The following is an 8,930-nucleotide window of genomic DNA, read 5'->3' on the forward strand; positions in this document are numbered from 1 at the left end:
CCCGATCAACAGGACCCCCGTTTCGACCGTAGGAGGTCCGTTTCCTCCGTTTTGCGGTACGCCACACCCCTCCCGATCAACAGGACCCCCGTTTCGACCGTAGGAGGTCCGTTTCCTCTGTTTTGCGGTACGCCACACCCCTCCTAATCAATAGGACCTCCGTTTCGACCGTAGGAGGTCCGTTTCCTTCGTTTTGCGGTACGCCAGGCCTCGTTTCCATCGCCTGTTCCGTCCAAGCCCTCCTGATGAACACGACCACGCATTCCGTTCCGACCCAGCCGGTTGGCTCCCACGCGTTCCGTTGCCTCCCGATGAACACGACGCATTCCATTGCCTCCCCATGAACACGACGCATTCCGTTGCCTCCCCATGAACACGACGCATTCCGTTGCCTCCCCATGAACACGACGACGACGCTGTTTGTCCGTTCCGACCCAGCCTTGTACACGAGCCCTGGCCGTACGTATGCACGAGTAGGCGTTCGAGACCCCGCCCGTATGTACACATACGTGGCCATATTTTCTTTCTTGCACCCTGGCCGTTGTACGTACGTGTACATGCTACGTGCGCGCCTCTACTACGACACGTACGCGCCTCTACTACGACACGTGCGCGCCTCTACATCCACCAGTATATATGTACGTACACGTTCGCGACCAGAATGACAACGCTACGTACGCTTCGACCAGGTGGGTCTCGACTGTCAGACACTTCCTTGCGTGCGAAGATGTAGCTGATCGGTCCCAGCAGTCAGGGGGCGAATCGTTTTTTTGCCCGGACGCACTTCCTTGCGTGCGAAGGTGTAGCTGGTGGGTCCCAGCAGTCAGGGGGGAAACGTTTTTTCGCAAAATACGGTGGCCCGTCCGGTGGGTCCCCGCTGTCAGGTGGAGGAATAATTATTTTGCACATAATAAGGAGGCACTTCCTTGCTGCGGCCGTGGACCCAGCTGTGAGCCTCTCCACGTACAGTCCACGTCCGATGGAAGCCGTTCCTTGACCATGTTGACCACGCCGCGCCGAGAGCACCAGGGCGGTGGATGACGGCGAGGCCTAGGAAGGGGACGACGCGGAGCCGGGGAAGACGCGGCAGTGGATGCCCACGCGTAGAGGATTACGAGGGTTCACTGGTTCGCTGCGGTGTGAGGCTGCCGTCATCGCAGAATAACAGGGGGTGTGGGTAAGTAGAGGGATGGCCTGGCCAGCGGTGGGAGTAGTAGGGGGCGGTGAGGCCTCCGCCGCATCGCAGCCGGCCATGGGAGGCAGGAGCACGAGGCACGACCGGCGCTGGTTTGGGCGGCTGGAGCAAGAAGACCAGAGGTTGAAGAAGCACTACGGCCGTTGGATGGACATCGTACGGTCATTGGAGCTAGAATCGTGCATATTGACTAAGTTGACAAAGCCCTCCATCCCCGTCAACTTAGTAGGCCCACAAGTCAGCCTGCCACTATACTGGGTCCCAGCTAACAGGGGGAGTATTCATTTTTTTGTGCGTAATAAGGAGGCACTTCCTTGCGTGCGAAGATATAGCTGGTGGGTCCGAGCTGTCAGCGGCGGTAACTTTTTTTCGCGAAATACAGAGGCCCTTTCGGTGGGTCCCTAATGTCAGGTGGAGGAATCATTATTTTGCGCGTAATAAGGAGGCATTTCCTTGCGTGCGGCCGTGGACCCAGCTGTCGGCCTCTCCATGTACAGTCCACTTCAGATGCATGTCGGTCGTTGACCACGTTGACCAGGCCACGCCGAGAGCACCAGGGCGGTGGACGGCGGCGAGGCCTAGGAAGGGAACGACACGGAGGCAGGGAAGACTCGGCAGTTGTTTCCCACGCGGAGGGGAGTACGACTGTACGAGGGTTTACTGGTTCGTCTGCCGTCGCCGGAGAATAACAGCAGGTGTGGGTGAGTAGAGGGATGGCTAGGCCAGCGATGGGAGTACGGTGGGGGCGGTGAGGCCTGCGCGGCAGCAGAGCCGACCGCGGGGAGGAGGGAGCAGGCAGTCCCGCCGGCGCTTGTTTGATCGGCTGGAGCAGGAAGAGCAGAGATTGAAGAAGCACGACGGCCGTTGGATGGACATCGTACGGTCACTGGAGCTAGAATCGTTCATATTGACTAAGTTGACAAAGCCCTCCGTCCCCATCAACTTAGTAGGCCCACAAGTCAGCCTCCCACCATGGTGGGTCCCAGCTAGCAGGGGGAGTATTCATTTTTTTGTGCGTAATAAGGAGGCACTTCCGGTGGGTCCGAGCTGACAACGGGGGGAACGTTTTTTTTTCGCGAAATACGGTGGTCCGTCCGGTGGGTCCCAGCAGTCAGGGGCAAACGTTTTTTTCACGAAATACGGTGGCCCGTCCGGTGGGTCCCAACAGTCAGGGGGGAAACGTTTTTTCTGCGAAATACTGGTGGCCCATCCGGTGGGTCCCTGCTGTCAGGTGGAGGAATAATTATTTTGCGCATAATAAGGAGGCACTTCCTTGCGGCTGCCGTGGACCCAGCTGTCAGCCTCTCCACGTACAGTACTCTTCTGATATAAGTCGGTCGTTGACCACATTGACCACGCCGCGCCGAGAGCACCACGGCGGTGGACGACGGCGAGGCCTAGGAAGGGGACGACGCGGAGCCGGGGAAGACGCGGCAGTGGATGCCCACGCGGAGATGAGTACGAGGGTTCACTGGTTCGGCTGCGGTGTGAGGCTGCCGTCGCCGCAGAATAACAGGGGGAGTGGGTGAGTGGAGGGATGGCCTGGCCAGCGGTGGGAGTTGTATGGGAACGGTGAGGCCTCCGCGGCAGCACAGCCGGCCACGGGAGGCAGGAGCATGCGGCACGACCGGCGCTGCTTTGGGCGGCTGGGGCAAGAAGACCAGAGGTTGAAGAAGCACTACGGCTGTTGGATGGACATCGTTGACCACGCCGCACCGAGAGCACCAGGGCGGTGGACGACGGCGAGGCCTACGAAGGGAACGACACGGAGCCGGGGAAGACACGGCAGTGGCTGCCCACGCGGTGGAGAGTACGAGGGTTGATTGGTTCGGCTGCCGTCGCCGAAAAATAACAGGAGGTGTGGGTGAGTAGAGGGATAGACAGGCCAGGGATGCGAGTATGATGGGGCCGTGAGGCCTACCCGGCAGCACTGCCGGCCACGGGAGGCGGGAGCAGGCGGTTCCGACGGCGCTGGTTTGGGCGGCTGGGGCAGGCAGATCAGAGACTGAACAAGCACGATTGCCGTTAGATTGACATCTAATGGTCTGACACTGGTAGAGTCGATTGTTGACTAAGTTTCTTTTTTGAGAAACCTTGTGTATGCATGAACTTAGTAGGCCCACAAGTCAGCCTCCAAATCTGTGGCAGACAACATAAAGCCCATTTGCTATTTTTTATAATTTGCAGCCCATTTGCTAATTCTTAAGTAATTTATTACAACCCATTTTCTGCCCAGGACCACGGTCAAAAAGTTCAACCTTATTTTGCATATTTCGGTGGAGTCTGAACTGTTGTAATCCCGAAATGATAAACATTTTTTTAAGAACTTATTGATTTGCCAAAAAATCGTTTTGTTTTTGTAAGCAAATAAGACGTGAGACAATTGAGTTGGTTTAAGGGAAAACCAGTGGTCAAAAATCAGCGCTGGGTGGGAAAAAACAAGAAAAATAGGGATGTAAACATGAAAAGGGAATTTTATGTGTTTTCAATATAATGATACGTGTATATGAACTAGTAAAACTATAGGTAGAGATTAGAAAATGGATGCAGGACATGCGTTTCAAGAGGAAAATAGAACTGGGCTGTGTGTTTGATTCAATAAAAAAACTGCCTGCGGATGTTGTAAGACAAAATATAACTAACGCTGGCAGGCCAGAGGCCAGTAGATACCTGCTGGATCTTTGTGCCCCGTTGTCGTCATGGGCTGGGCCTGTTAAAAACAAAACCAACCCTGGGCAGTCTACAGCCCAGTTGAAACTTGCTCGACCTGAAAAAACAATATACGTGCTCAATAAACGAGAGAATTCTACAAGTACAGACTGATAACTGGGATGCAGCACGGATATTGTTTTTTTATCATGATAATAAGTGCATGCACTTGTTTCAAAAAAATTGGAGAACTGGGAATTCGAACAGCGGGTGCTTATGCTACCCATCAAATAAAAATCAGGTGCCTGAAAATTCGTTTCGAAACAAATGATTCAGCTTTATATCCACGTCGACCCTCGGCATGATGGTTGGAAGCAAATGCAAGTTCATACCAAAAGATCGTTAACAACAATACCAACTTGCGGACGACAAGGTAGTACAACTACCAATACCAAACTAACTTATAATCTTTTTACTCCTGGCACTAGTGTTCGTCTGGTAGAAAATCTTGCGGAGGACCAGCTCCCGCTCCTTCTCTTGCTCCAGGTCCCCGAGGTGGTACTGGTGCATCACCCAGTTGGTCCTCTGCTGGTCGAAGTTCTTGTTGGTGTGGAGCACCAGAACCTTTTTTGCTGCCCGTCTTGCCGGCCGTTGACCATCACCGGCAAGGTATTGCCGATCTTGTGCCACATCGCGTGCATGCCGCACTCCGACTGTATCTTGCGACGCGTCCACGTGCCCCTTTTGAACGCCCTGGAATTGCGTTGGAAGAATGTTTCCTTAGGCCACTCAGTGTGATACCTGCAGTATTGTGGAATACAGGTTTTAGTGTACCTAGTTGGCATTTTCATAACATCTTTGGCATGTTGCAGTCACTTGTTTCACTTTTTATTAACCGTCAAATTGTAATTGCTTCACCAGGTCTGCGTCTAAAAAGAAAATAGAGCTATAAACAAAGGAATATGTTTGTGCAAGTAGACGGCCGATCGGTGTCTTACCTGGAAGTTTCTCAGGTTGGGTGTAGCATATGTCGTGCTCGCTGTCGATGGTTGGTATGAACAAATCGATGAGAGACTGAAATGTCGCGCTGTCAGCACTCACTTTGGCCTCAAGGTGCTCGATCAGCTCCTGATCCGTGGGATCGAACTTGACGCCAGCCGGCAGCACCGGCCAATCCTTCTTCGACTTGCATCGGTAATTCCAGTTATATGGTACTTAATGTATGATCAATCGACTGTTTTAAGTGAATGATGAAAGATTTCGACAGATAAGTGGTACTCCAAATCTGAAGTCCAGAATACCCGAACACGCCGCCGGGATTCTTGTGTCACCTCACGCGCAGCGTGTTGTCACGTCAATTCAATGTGTGGACATGATGAATAATTTGACGGACGTATACTAGTACTGCTACTGTACTACTTACTAGTCGTATTTAGTGTCACAATTTATACATAGGTTTAACTAACAAGTACGCACTTGAAGCCTAACTTATATATATATATATATATATATATATATATATATATATGGCTTCTGCACAGCATCTCCATCATCATTATCAGTACATCCTACGCAGGTGAGTTAGGATGCACTTGATCCCAGGAAGGTATCTATCCTTCAAACCAGAGGAGTGCTTCAAACTAACAACAGTACATAATATCCAACAAAAGAGGGTCGTGCTACAGCAGCAGAATACATGGCTCAGTTTAGATATCAGCACGAATCAAGTTGTGCATATTTGCTGTTGGCATGAACCACATCGCCGCATGTCGAGTTTGCAAAAGCCATCCATCGCATGGAAGCTTGATGCCTTTCACACACTGAAGATTATCTGGCAACAAGCTGTGTCGACGAATCTCTGGATATGGTGATTCATGAAACCCATGGTATGATGTGTAAACACAGCCCCCCCTCGCGAATGGAAGTTGCATAGCACAGTAATCATCGCCGGTGATATGATCGATGATTGGTTGGATGATCGGATAATTGAGCCCGAGGAACAAGGAGTGGTTGCCGAGGCTGTAAACCCGCCTCCAGTTGAATACGCCTGGCCCAACGGAGCTGGGATCTTTCTCGAACACGAAGCAGCCATAGCCATCAATGTCACGAACGCCCCACGCATTGTACTGCATGTGGTTTGATGTAATGGTTTGGTCAATTTGGTACGTGCGAATGAGCATCAAATGACCACCGTCAGCTGAACGAGTGATAAACCACCACCCATCGGCTGGTATGATTCCAGGTCCTTGAATCATGAAGGCCAGCGCATTTGCGTCTGCTGCAACAATTCAAATTGGAGACCAAAAGGACAAAAATAAACAATCATGTTCAGAGTATGTGTGGAATTAAGATTATTATAACAGTGACACATATCATAGACAGAGAATTGCAATGCCGTGGTCAAAATCATGCCCCAAGTTAAAAAAATAAGCCAATGGCTTTCATATTCTAGCAATATGTCATGGTTCAAACATCATGTAACAATGAGAGGAAAACAACTATGACAGCGCCTACTCATATTCTACCATAGCACTTACTACTACTGTTCTCATATCAACTCTAAACAATAACATGCGTTGTTATAAAAATCTTGTAAACGAGAGTAACATATAGCAATCATGATGTTATGCTCATAATATGTATTCTAACAATCATTAGATGCCATTTGTTCTCATATCAACTCTAACAATAACATGTGTGGTCATAAAAATCTAGGAAATGAGAGGAACATATATCAATGATGTGGTTATAGACATGCTATGCATTCTAAATTTGTAACAAATGAACAGGCAGTCGTATTCATAAGGTAAAGATGAGATGAGATAGAACAATTACACGATGATAGATTCCACCAGTATAGGCAACCAATCTGTGCGTCGACCGCGTAAACGATGCCATCGTGCACTATAGCATCAGACAGAAATGTTGCCTCAACAGGATTGATGATGAGCCATAACCATGTATGGCGACCGGATTCCAGATAGACTAATTCCATGTTAAACAAGGCAATGAGCTTGTAATCCATGTAGTCGATGGTGTGGGCACTTCGCAGATTACAACTTTCTGCAAACAAAGGTCGAGCCAAAAGCTTGACGTGTCTCGTGCGTAGTAGGCAGGAGTGTCCGGTGGGCCGCGAGGCTCGATGGCAGCGGTATCCAACGATGGAAGGGTGATCGCTCGATGTGCTCGTGTGTTGGTGTTTGGGGGAGAGAACGACTTCTCTATGTGTGTGTGTGTGTGGTGGTGGGGGGGTTGACTTCAGATAAAGAGTGAGGTGTCTATATTTGAGGGACTTTAGCGTAATTGAGATATTGTGCACTCATGGTTGATCAATTTGTTTCACAGTTTGTACTATGAGATAACGATTCTTTTGAACATGCGTGATATACCTTGATGTACCAAAATTACAAACCTAAGATTGGAATTTTGGAATTCGACTCCATCATTAGCTTTTGTAATTCATTTAAACGGAGGTACATTTTTTAAGCCGGGATTTCGTGATTTCAAATTCATATATCAAACCTTTATAATCATCCACTTTATTCATACACATACACATTTTTGCTTTTGTCATCATATTTAGGATAAACACATTTGGAATTTCATTTGAATTGGACCGTATGATGGTATTTGCTTGTAGTAGCTCAATGATCCATATTTGAATTGAATGGACAATCTAAGTTTCAAGTTGGAGACATTGATTTTCAAAACTTGCACATTTTTTTTGCGTGCAAAACAAACAAATTGTCGGCCATGATATCATAGTCGGCCGTACGAGAGCAGAATACTTATAATTTTAGGCGCCAAAAGCTTTCAAACTTCCCTCTCACATCGAAATATCACGCGCCCGAAAGTTTAGCCCTGCGATATTCCTGTTTTACCCCTGCCACATGAACGGAAAAGGGCTGCTTTGGTAACTCCATTATTTTCCCCTCTTTGCCCCCAACATTCTTCCCCAGAGCCCCTCCCCTTCCCCTTCCCGACCCCCCAACCACGGCAAGCCGCCGAATCTAGTCCTCCGCCGCAGCGGTGGACCTCACACCCCGCCGGATCTACCTTCCGCACCTTGGAACCCCCAACTGCCAACTCACCACTTCACCGGAGCCGCTTCAGCGACTGGCTTGTCCACCACTCCAGATCTCCTTGACCGCCATCATGGTCCACCGCACCAGATCTGCTTAACCGGTGCCCTCGTCCACCACAGCGTAGGCCCTTCACTGGCTCCCTCGTCCGCCCCTTCGCTGGCCCTTCATACAAGCCCTCGTCCGCCGCAACAGATCCGCCTCACCGAAAGCACTGTACAACGTGCCCACCGAAGCCTTCGTCCACTGCACCGGACCCGCTCCACGGACGCCATATTCAACTCCACCGGCCCTGCTTTACCGACGCCGCAGCCTCATCAGGTTATTTCGATTTGTACTCCTTCAGTTTTTCTCTTTATCGTGCAACTATTCACTTACCATAGATGAGCTTTCTTATATGTCGACAGGCGCCGCAACCGTAGCACCGGAGCCGCTTCAGCAACGGCGACAGCCGGCCCAAACTCAACCGCAACACGAGCACCATCGACGATCCTTAGCTATCAAGTATGACAATGATACCCATACGCCGCCAAGAATCAGGTACTATTATCCAACGGCCGGCGCCTACGTTCACTTTCCTAGCATAAGCACCGCACCTTTGAATTTCTTCAGGGCATCATTCAGTTTTTCATGAGACGCGTTATTCTGCTTGCACCTGTAGGGCCATACTTCTGGCAGTGAACATGTTACATGTGCTAAGTTACATACCAGTGCACATATAGTTAATATGCTTTAGTTTTGTTCTGATGCCACCTGTTGGTTCCATCAGACTGCTTAATGTTCTCTATGCTTAATTACACATCAGCAAACTAGCATGTGGTTCCGCTACTTTTTGTTCGTTTTACCCTACATTTTCTGATGCTAGCTATTACATCACTGCTCCGAGCCTCTGTTCATTACTTGTTTGTGTGTTCTTGATCTTCCCAAGTTGCATGACTAATTTGATGCTTCTATTAATTATGGAGCTGCCAACCCCATCAAGCAAAATATTTGTTCTTTTGGGG

The sequence above is a fragment of the Triticum aestivum genome, chromosome 3D (genome assembly GCF_018294505.1).
Source record: "Triticum aestivum cultivar Chinese Spring chromosome 3D, IWGSC CS RefSeq v2.1, whole genome shotgun sequence".
Lineage (NCBI taxonomy): Eukaryota > Viridiplantae > Streptophyta > Magnoliopsida > Poales > Poaceae > Triticum > Triticum aestivum.